Source organism: Magallana gigas, chromosome 4 (assembly GCF_963853765.1).
Source record: "Magallana gigas chromosome 4, xbMagGiga1.1, whole genome shotgun sequence".
In the NCBI taxonomy this organism is placed as follows: domain Eukaryota; kingdom Metazoa; phylum Mollusca; class Bivalvia; order Ostreida; family Ostreidae; genus Magallana; species Magallana gigas.
The window spans coordinates 38,506,076-38,518,216 of record NC_088856.1 but is presented as its reverse complement, the minus strand read 5'-3'; the positions used below and the strand labels follow the sequence as shown (position 1 = coordinate 38,518,216).

General features: G+C 31.5%; 2 long non-coding RNA genes across 2 annotated transcripts in view; one reads left to right on the top strand and one right to left on the bottom strand.

Annotated features, from left to right (window-relative positions):
* LOC117683041 (uncharacterized) overlaps positions 1–12,141 on the bottom strand; it is a 139,097-nt gene that overhangs the window by 110,944 nt on the left and 16,012 nt on the right. The gene's annotated exons all lie outside the window — the stretch shown is intronic.
* On the top strand, positions 745–2,718 carry LOC117682910 (uncharacterized). The gene is made up of 3 exons (XR_010713187.1): positions 745–777; positions 896–1,032; positions 2,278–2,718. It is a non-coding gene; the product is annotated as an uncharacterized lncRNA (long non-coding RNA).

Genomic DNA, 12,141 nt, shown 5'->3' with positions numbered 1-12,141 from the left:
CCAATCTGATTCAAAATTGTGTTATATGAAACTGTACAAGGATATTGCAAAATTTATTTGGAAATTCAATCTAACTTTAGCAATGTCATCCTCTTGTTTAAATATTCTATTCTACCAAGAACAGGAATTTTACACCCATTATGAATATGGTAAAATTCTTAGTTAACATAGTTTTTTTCATGTCTTAATTGTTTCCTGTTGTTTACTCTAAGAATGGGGAAAAGATAAATAAATTGTACTAATTATAAAAGTAAAAAAAAAAAAGGAAAAGTAACTGTTGGTAATCATTTATGTGATCATTTTGTTATAAATTTAAACTTCCCTGAGCTGTTTTTCCTATTTTAGTTTGAATTAACATATTATTTCTCTACAATTATGTTTATACCTGCAAGGCTAAAAAAATGTTTCACGAAGTACCATGTTGTATTCTAAAAAGGAAAGCATGGAATTTAATTATGGAATTATAAAGGCCAGGGTCAAAAAAAGAAACAAATTAATGAATAGATTAGCGGAGGGCAGTTGTCTTTTTGATAGAACTAATATTTGCAAATAAACGTTGGATAAAATGGAAATCTGAGCTGATGAGATTTGAATTGTTGCCAACAAAAATGATGCAAACAGGGGCAATTTGTATAAACGTTTCCAACAAATTACAGTTTAGCGTGAGGTGTTTATAATTAGATAGTAAAGGTGGTTGGAGCTTTTGTATAAAAAATCCACCCTATACTTAGCAATGTCAGTGGGATTTTTTCTCAGGCAAGACAACAATATGATAAGGTAATTTATCTCTCTCTCTCTCTCTCTCTCTCTCTCTCTCTCTCTCTCTCTCTCTCTCTCTCTCTCTTAAATGAAAACGATTACTAAACGGTATTGTCATTGTAAATTTCATATTCAGAATCGGCTATTTTGTGATGAGCTTCGCTCTTCTTGTGGCAGGAAGTGCACATGAAACTCCACAACAGGTTGTGACTAGATACAACAATTACAAAGCGATATGCAGTGGAATGGGTTTTGAAAATGTGCGCTGCAAAGGTTCGGAAAAACTTTTTTTCAAAGTTTGATTCTAAGATTTAACTATTGAAACGTATAGTTTATATAACCAATGTACCCAATGACCCGTTGACTACAAAGAAGCATCACAGTAAACTTTCAAACTTATTATGCTTTATTTTTAAAATGCAAGCAGCAAAATAAGTAATAAAAATTAATCATTGCAGATTACCTTTTAACACTTTGTATCGAATGCATAAGCACAATCTACCTTATCTTTTGACGCGTTAAAGTGGGAGAAAGCCACTTCCGAGCAGGTTTTACCCCATGCAGCATATGTGCGCCATAGAGCTACTTTTTTTTAACTATATGGAAAACTCTTAATGATAGTGTTATCTATTGATATTGAAAATAATGATATATTGATTTTTTTATCGTTTTCATGTCCTTTGCTTTAAACTTTTTAAATATTTTTGTGATCGGCTTCGGCCATATGAGGCATCCGGCAAATGCTTCCACGCTCGCACACATTCCGCTTGCATAAGTAGTTCTTATAAAAACTTGAAGTTTGGTTTAGTATTTATATAACGTTTTACTCAGTTTTATTTCAATTCATTTACCTTAAGAGATGCAAACATACATACAATACTGTTCAACCTGTTAATTCAAGAATGCACATTTTGTCTCACGCGTAGGAATTTCGATCGAAAGATTAATTCAGTAATGCAGTTGACCTCGATGAACTGACCTCAATCATATGAAGATGCTCCATGAACTGACTTCGATCTATTGATGTTCCATAATAGTAGCTAGGAAGACGGCTTGATTTATAAACAAGGTTACGTTATAATGCGACCTCAATAGCAAGTTATGATGGCATTTAATGTTTTTCAGTCGCATTAAATTATTTTAAAACAACTCTTTCTTTGTATACGTGTTATTGCTCTTTGAAGAGCCCTACTCAGTATTCTGAGGAAGGAGAAGATACTTTAACATTTAATAATTACGTTAAAAATATAAAATTAGACAAGGTGTTTACGAACGGTTCCCCAAATTTATTTCAAAATTAAATTTGTTGACGGTTTATAGTGATGAAATTATGATGTACAGATTCAAAATATTCTATATTTTGCAAAAATACAGTACTTTTTAAATTATTTTACATCAAACTGTTCTTGTTGATTGCTTCTAGCTATCAATATATCATTATTGCCGATCATTCCTTTAAAAGGAATACCTGTTATTTTAATCTTTCTTTAAGATATTACATTTATTATCCTACAATAGATCTGATTGTTTTCCAATCTTCACTTACCAAAGCATTGCAAAACTTGAAGAACCAAGAAACTGTGATCTTTGATAAAGTTTCATTAAACGAAGGAAACGCTTACGACAACATCTCCGGAATATTTACAGCACCGTTGGACGGAATCTATTCCTTTACATGGACAATATTAACAGCAAGTGGAAAATATTTCGTCACTGAACTTGTGCTGAATGGTCAAAGAGTTGCATATAATCATGCTGATGGAAGGGGTCACGATGGATTTCCTATGACAACTTCACATGCTAAAATCAAAATAAAGAAAGGCGATAAAGTGTGGATCAGAGCCACTGGCAACTACGGACAGTATGCCCATGGTGGACATTATTGCTACTTTTCTGGAGAGAAATTGTAGCTCATCTGTAACGATATCAAAATAAAGTTTTGAAGTTTAAAAAAATCAATTGTTTTGTATTTTTAAAATACACGACAGTATTATGATGCAAAGGAATTTGTTTGCCGACCAAATTATCATAAACAATATATTTCACAATGATATCAATTAATGAAAGCAATTGATTTTTTTTTTTTTTTGCTACTTGAAAATTTTTAAAACTAACTCCAAAAATGAAAATATGCAAGTTTAATCCTTTTGATAAACAGTTCAATAAATGTGTTTTGATATAACACTGATGAATCAATGACACAATGTTGCATAAATTGTGTTGATAATTTAGGTAATTTGGTCACAATATTACGCAAAACTTTTTTGCACGGTTTCTTTATTTTTTCTCTTTTTTTTTTTTTGGGGGGGGGGGGGGGGGGTTGTAGTATTACAGCGGGACAACCTGAAATTTTTCCGACTTCAAAAACAATTCAATGCATTTTTCAAGATTTTAATGCTACAATGTATTATCATCAAATAAAAAAAAATGTTTGCTACAACTATTCATTTTCCAAATATATCTAAGAAAAAGCCTATCACAGGTACTTTTCTCATAATATGCAATCACTGTCGCAAATATGGGATAATTTTGTGCAATGCCGACTCCACGACCATGACTTGATATGGTGATGATGAACGTCTATCAGCTTAATTTCAACGGCAACGTCATGACAGCACCATGGAAACATTAATAATATCACATATAAGTTTCCCTTGATTTTAGTAACAGTAACTTTTCTTTTACAGTCACAAACAATTAAGCTTGATATTATCTGTTTTATTTATTTTTATGTTATTTTTGTCCATGTTCAAAGTTTTATTTTCGCTGGCTAACACAATCAGCACACAAATGAAATGCAAGTGGAAATTATAGAATGACCATTTACTCCACCTCCGCGTGCGAGTTTACTCGATACTACAGTGTATTGTCAAGAACAATCCATTATAACAAATTTGTTATGAATATCTTAACCTCTTTTGCTAATCAATAAGTAGATCTATTGATTTACGATATTGAGCGATCACTTCATTTATTAGATAATATTAAATAAGCATAAACTTATAATAAATGATATCTTAATCCCGGTGTAACGTAGAATAACAAATAATGACCCCCCGGTCATTATTTTACGTCGAAAAATGACCCTTTTGCCTGAAGAATAAGTGTCATTTTCATAAAAATGAGCACACTCTTCATGAAGAAAATTGACCCCTGTAGAATAATCACCCCCTTATAGATGAAAGTTTTTCAGTATATTTTTTGACTATTTGTGAAGTAGTCTTTATGATATTGTAATTTTTATTGTAGTTTGCAGAAAGTAACAGAAATTATAATTCATATTCAAATAAACTTAAAGTGAAAGAAGGGGTTTATCTTAGAAAATAAAAAATTCTTCCGTTGTAACAAGATAATGACGTATTGCATCGGGGTATGGTTGTCATCTTAACGATTACATTTACAGGTATCTATGGTGTTCCGATAGAGCCACTTCGACCTTCGCACTTTTGCCTTTAGGGGGAAGATACGAGAGTGCGAAGTTGCGAAGGTGAAAGTGCGAAGATGCGACGGCGAAGCGCGAAGATGTGATGGCGAAGGTGAAAAGGCGAAGGAGCGATACTACATGTACTATCGCTCCTTCGCCTTCGCAACTTCGCACTCTCGCATCTTCGCCTTATTGACGAAAGTGCGAAGGTCGAAGTGGTCCCATCGGAACATCAAATGTATCTCATTATTACGAGTGACTACACATTAAAATTATTTCGAGATACAAGACACTATGAAACAAAATTCTGTTTATTGGCGTCGATATTTTTCATGAATTATACTTGCGTTGACAATTTTCCCTACTTCAAACTGCTGGGTATGCAAGTGCATCACGCGGAATTCATGATGAAATCAAAATTATTAAAAGTTTACTCCATTGTTAGGCATTATAACCAAGATGAAGTTAACAGCCACTGAGAGCAGCCATTACGCCAGTAAAGGTTAACGGTCAATAAGGAAAATTACTGAAAAGTACTGAGAGTACTCGAACAGAAAATATATTTTACTTATCATCGGCATACTTAAGTTAATATCAAGATGATTAATGCAATAGTTTGCATGAGTATTGATAACTTTGGATACAATAAAGAGCATGTGATCAAAATCAAGGGGGATATCAACCCCTATCATAGGCCCGAACCCTTTATCAACGCTTTTAGAAACAATCTCTTCTTCTTATAATCGAAGAGTGTTTATTATCTATTTAAGATGTTCTATAGTCAGGTACTCTTCAGACATTTGCTCTAAAAGATACAACATTACAACAAATGTTTAGAATATCGATGTTGATGTATTACGTACAAGGAAACAAAACTAACGTAAAATGATTTTTATTAAAATCACTTTCCCCAAGAAATGTAAATAAGAAGAATTCATATTCCTACGTTACCTGCCCCCCTTGTCTTTTTCGATAAAAATATATCCTCAGTAAAATCGATTGACGATTCAGTCACCTATTATTACGACAATTATTCTTTCATGAATATTGTTCGTTAATTATCACACAATATCCTCATTGTGTATGAATTTGGTTTCTTTTTTATTTGCGTCATATCACGCCATATGTCGACGAGAGAAGTTAAGTAACTGTTAACAATCAGTTTGTGGCAATGTAAGAGTGTTTTGTGTGTGCTTGCTACGGATATAAAAACTAAATACGGCGATTAATATAAGTTCGGTGTTTATTACTTCAAAATCAGTTGAACAGTGTAAGTAATTTCAAAGTCGTATCTTGGATACGGGGTAACAAATTTCTACTCATGTTTACAGAGGGGGTCATTTTTTTTACGGGAGTCATTTTTCGTCATGTTTAACATGAAGAAAAATAACCCCTGATTTTTTTTTCTTTAGAAAAATCCAATTATTCTTCAGCTAGGAGGGTCATTATTCTACATCGAAAAATGACCCCTGGTCATTATTCAACGGGGTCATTATTCTTCATTACACCGGTTGTAATCACTATTTTTTTCCAAACGAAAACCAAACACTTGTTTTACGGTGTATTTCCCGACTGTTTACGTCTGTTTATTCCGAGGTTACAAGGCATATACACAAGTGGCCAATTGTCACACTTTGCTGCAGTCACCCTGTCATGTGTATAGTTTGAACCTTGTATGTTAGTTTGACGGGTTTTTCTTATCTCAAAAATACCAAAGAATCTGTTCTGCGCATATACACAAAGAAAGAGACAGGACTCCGTCCGTCATTTAGATTACCTTTTAGCGTGGAATTAGAATATGACCGTCGTCGTATGATCAAAGAAAATCAATTTGATTTTGAGTACTTTTTTGAATTGAGAAATTGAACCAAAATTACACACACCCGCTGGTTATATTACTGCAAACTGATGCATGATCAAAGTATGTGTATACGAGAGAGAGACGCAGAGAGAGAGAGAGAGAGAGAGAGAGAGAGAGAGAGAGAGAGAGAGATAGAGAGAGAGAGTCTGTAAGCGGGTCAAAACGTCATTGTGATGGAACATGTGAAAACAATCAAAGTTCTGAGAGTACTGAAAGACTGGAACTGTCCTTCATAATTTTAGAAAATTGACACAACGGTATTTTATGTAAAAGCTAGACTTTAACCCGTCATCATTCATATTGTAAGATATTTTTAAAATAAACAATAAATGTGAATATAATTCTGCTAATTTTTTGTTTAAAAATTGTTGCGTAACGGAGTGGCGCAGAACTGGTTTGACCCCCAGTTAGCTATAAATCAAGTCTAAGTTCGAATCGCGCCGGAGCTTACATTACATGTATAACTAAGGTATAAGCCTACTATAATGTTATTAATTTCATTGCACTCTTCTTAGCTAGAAAAATCTAACTGTGTCTTAGGACATGCCCTCATGACGGTTATAATGCCTCCCCCATACCTTTAATGTAGCAGAAAATTGCAGAATCGCTCCGAAACGATTTAGGAGAAAATTAAGTTTTGCATTAAAAATAACAGTCAAATCAATTATAACACTCCATAACGTAAATGCCTTTTATCAAAAATCTTAATCCATATAATCATTCAGCACTTTTTCACCAAAGTTTTTTACTCGACTCGAATTTACACACCATGTTGACATTCGGAACTCTCGGAATTTTTCATAGTAAATACAGTTAGAGTTATCTCTCGTATTTTCTTTGCTATATACAAAATACACGGAACACATTCTAACGTGTAACCGGGTCCGTAGGACATTTATCATTTTAACGATAGAACATTCTATTTTCGCTCTCCTATAATGTGAATTTTTATTGCAAGGAATTAAATATTTCTTTGCCTTCAGTTTATGTTTCCACAATATCACATTTGCATCGAATAAACTCAAAAACGATAATACAAATACGTAAAAATGTTAATCATCATTGAAAATTTGCTATATATCCTGTTCATAAATATTTATATCTTATGAGAAGAATTGTAAAATAAAAAATATATATCAACTTAGTACACCAGCGTGTTTGAACTTGCATGTAATGCGCACGCGCAAGATTGTAAAATCCAAAATATCAAAATCATTTTCGGAATTTTCGTTGATTATTAATTAGCGAAGCTTCATTGAGAAAAAAACAAAAACAAATTGGTAATCTTCATGTACCAATGATGTTTAAAATAGATCAAATGCAAGACATAATCTTCCGAGTTATCGGTATTAAAGGCCAAAAATTAAAGTCTGTTATTTATAAAGTAGTATAGAGACTTATCTGAATTCATTTTTGGCAGCAATTCATGTAAAATTAATAAGTAAAAATAAATCCGTTCGCCACTTACTACCTTTTTGTGTAAACTCGTGCATCATCTATACGAATTACGATACAACCGTTATATCTATTGAAAATCGATAAAACTAGAAAATGGAGACCAGAAGTGATTGAATCACGTCATACTTTAGGGTAGACCTTTCCTGATTGGCTGTTATTTGTCGTTAAAAATCAAGCAAAAGAATGATAAAGACATATTTTAACTGATAAATGCACAGAGATAACTCAATAAAAGGACTGGTTCATGTTAATGAAGGAGAGAAGGTGTCATGTCTAAAAAAATATTCACATGGCGGTAATATGTTTGACTGATAATTGATAAAGCAATGCTTATTGTATGATAATTTTAACTTGTTAATTTTAGCTATTAATTGAGAATTTTTTTATTTTAAAATATCTTATATATGCAAAGTTACCGTTTTTAACAACAAATTTAACAAATGTTGTAGGAAAATATCATTTCAGGGATGTGTGTCTTTTCAATACACTCTCGTGTATTAAACGCAAATTTTCATGCGTGTCTTGAAAAAAATGAACTTAATTTCGAAAGCTATTTAGTTTGATTTTTTTTTTCGAATAGCTTTAATGAAGGATTTGTAAATCAGACTTTAAAACTACGATATAAACAATGAGTTTTTATCTTCTTAAAGCTGCTTGGTCCGATTGTTTTTGTTATTACTGTATTAAATAATTTTCCATACAAACTATTTATCTTAGAATAGTTACGGACTTTCTCTTATTTACACTTGACCAGCAGAATCTATTTCCGTTCAAAGTTAAAAATATTTAGAGTAAATAAGAATAATTTCTTTTTGGACAAACGAAAAAACAAACCAAAATGCATCATGGGAATGTTTATCAAACGGAACCGTTTGGTTTCGTCCTCCGAATGATTGGGGTTATTGAGCCGGCATGATATGCATCGATTGAACATGTTAACAAAGCAAAAGTTAGAAATACTAGAAAAACAAAACGAACACAGGTTTATTTGTAATGTGCCTGGACAATACGACCTTTATTTATAGCGATGTCAAAGTCGTAATATAGTGGTAACAACGTTATTGGTAACAAGCCAATCGTGTTAATTATTTCGTGTAACGTGGGTGATCGTACGTGTAACGTGCGGAATCGTGCGTGTATCAGGAAAATTGGTTTGCGTTTTTTACCGTGCGTGTTCGTGCGTTATCGTGCGGTTTTTTCGTTACGTCACCTTTTTTACGGAATGCCAGGATTTATTCTGAAAAAAAGAACGACAAGTAGTTTTTGTAAAACAATGTGAATATTAAACTTTTTTAAAAGAAGAACATTGATTCTCTCTTCTTTTTGTTTTATAGAAGTACATTCATTCTCTCGTTCCTCGTTAAATACACTTAGTTAGTATTTCCATAACTCATTCAATACTTTGTTCGGTCGAGTTAGTTTTGCATAATTTTATAATCAGCCTGTATCAAGCATTCATTGTGTCTTGACACATAGTTTTAATAATATTAGCAAGAGCGACACGTTGAATGAAAGCTGTCAAGGTTATCCATGCCCCGTTTTAAATCAAACGATTATTCCCAGCGTTTTTCTTTCAAATAAGAATACGATACGCATTCCTATCTGGTACATTGTATAATTATTTGTTTGAAATAAAAATCAATTATGTACAGTAAATTATGAAAATATTGGATGTGAAAAATCGAAATTTTCTGGAACAAGGTAACAATTTTACCTGTATCCCGCATAATTAAATCGTACATAAAGGAATTGGATTACATAAACAGTCAACTCGTATGTAAATAATTTTGAGTAGTTTATTCATTCTTATCTTCATTTCTTTTACACTTAATTTTTTTAACTTATGATTTAAGTTAACATTCGTTATGGAGAAAAAAAAAATCAAATTGTGTGTGAATCCTATATATTTGTGCATGAATGTGTAAAATTGTTTACTCGTTAAATATAAAACAGTGCATGACTTAAGTACATGCCGCTTTTCAATAAAATACAAACATAAAGCAATGCAAATTAAAGAAATACGTTTCCTTAATTCTAATCTTAAAAAAATAATTTTGATTTTGCGTGTTTAATGGTGTAGAATTGCGGTTGCGTGTTTTATCGTTTTTGTTCGTGTATCGTAAAAATTCAGTAAGTTAGTGATCGTTCATGTATCGTGCGTGATCGTTCGTGTATCTAAATCGTGCGTGTCGTGTGTCAACAATAACGTTGCTACAACTGTACAACTATACCCGTCTCGACGTCAAATCTTAAAACTGTCTGATAGCTGAAATGAGGGATTGGTCCAATCAATTACCACTTTCTATTAAAAAAGACACCAGTGCAGGCATCAATGCTAAACCACGGACAATAAAATAGAAATTTGCAGTCATTAGAGTAGAATCGTGCGAAAAAAAATTAAAATATCGATTTTTTTATTGACGGAAGGGAGGGGGGTATGAATACAGTGTTTAATGCATTGCATCAATGATTATCTCGAAAAAAGCATTTAGTGATATTTTCATCGCATATATGAATACTGAATATTTGAAATGTCGTAGTCGTTTTCGTTTATTTAAGTATTCGACTATTTCTCGGTGGCTAAGATTAAAATTGATTATTTGTTATTAAGTGAACACCAAATTCAAAATATCAGTTTATTCGTAAATGGACATGGTCACGATTTTTTTCAAATATTATTTTCTATTGTTATTGCTTACAATGCTTTAGAAATACATTTCTAATGATTAACCAAAATTTGAGAGCTAGAAGCAAGACACAGATTCTTTGTAATGTAAACAAGGGTCGTGACTTGTTTATGATTACATTGATTACATTTTATAGTATAAATTTCTAATTTGTTTATCTCCTCGTTCTTTTTAAGCAAAAAAAAAAAAAATTCATTTATTTAAGGTCTCAAACAAGAATGTTCACTTCAACATTCAAAATGTCAATTAAATCATGATGTATGCTTTGTTTAAATTCAAAGAACTGAATGCTATGTACCTCGTTATAATAACTTAACGACTGACACTCAAGTTTTGGTTGACTATTAAAAATGCCTTTCTTAAGCAATGTAAACATGAAACAAGGAAAATAATTTTTGACCAAAATCGTAAACATGCATCCTTAAGGCAGCAGGTTTGGGGTGTTTGAATTCAAAATGTAATCATATTAAATATTTTTTTTAGGCGTTTGTTTTTATTCTCATTAATCTTATTGATCTTTGTTTGGTGATGAGGGGCGTTAATATAGCTCAAGCATGTGTTAGGATCTCAAAAAAAAGAAAACGCCAGAATGTTGTAAAGATATTACATTTCAAATGATATTACGATTAACGATTATTAACTTATACGTTTTTAAGTTTTTTCTTCATTAATAGACACGATGTATGTACCAGTAACACTATTAAAGGCTGTAGAAGAGTTCAGTCTGTCTTCATATGGGTTTTTAGTTTGTACAGGGATTTATTCGAAATCGAGTTTGTAATGCGTATCTACGGGGTTAATGAAACAATTTTGTTTTAAAATAAAATCAAATAAGTTGTTTATATATATATATATATATATATATATATATATATATATATATATATATATATATATATATATATATATATATATATATATATATATTTCAATAATGAAAATAACAAGTATATATAATGATTAAAGAAATTTGAGAAGTACATAAATAGCTAAAGTCTTCAAAAGTTGGTCTATTTTACAAAAAGACTTATGTGATAAAAAGTAAACAAGATCACCCGAAGATGGGAATTTTAACAGTGTTTGTTTCGGATAAAGGACAATTGAAATTAAGAACTTGGTCAAAAATTGAAAAAATTTAAAAACAGATTGGCACATGTAAAATACACCTCACTCTTTGCCAAACTTTTATTTTGTTTATTTTAATATATCAATTTAGTATAACGGATTTCGATTTTATTATTTTAACAAAAAATAGGCATGAACAAAGAAACAAATCAAATTCTGAAATAATTATTACTCATCAGTGAATAAAGAGTCCTTTAAAGTTTTGCGACCTGATGAGCTTAGATGCTTGATCTGAATTTCATGTCTTTCAACAACAAGAAATTAGACATAATATAAATTATAAAGTTTACTGATGATAAATGGTGATAACGAACATTTTTTAAATTCAAAAGTCCAAAGAAAAATTACGAAACAGGAGCAGAACAAACACGAACCTCAAAATCTAAAAAAAAATTAGAGGCAGGATAAGGTGCCTTTTAGGATCCGCTGCTGACCTGTCACACGCGCCGTGTACTCTTTGTCGTAATCGAGAAAAAACAGAAAAATTCGTACACATTTAGGTGATTAATTATGGGCTAACAATGCAATTTTAAAGTTTGAAGAAAGAATCATATGCTGGTAATTAATCGGCCGTTACCAATTACTAAACATTTGTAACGTTTCATGCTTAAGGAGTAGCTTTAAAGAATACAGAAACGAAATGAAACAACACATAAAACCGTGGTAACTAAATAAAGAATGTTCAAGCTATTAGGGAGATGTTGTTGAATAAGTTTATTTTGAAATGTGGAACATAGCTTAAAATATGATTGAGTAGAAATCTAGAATTTTTAAAATCAAGGTGAAAAAGATAAAAGAAAAATATACCTTTTCTAAAAACAAAATTT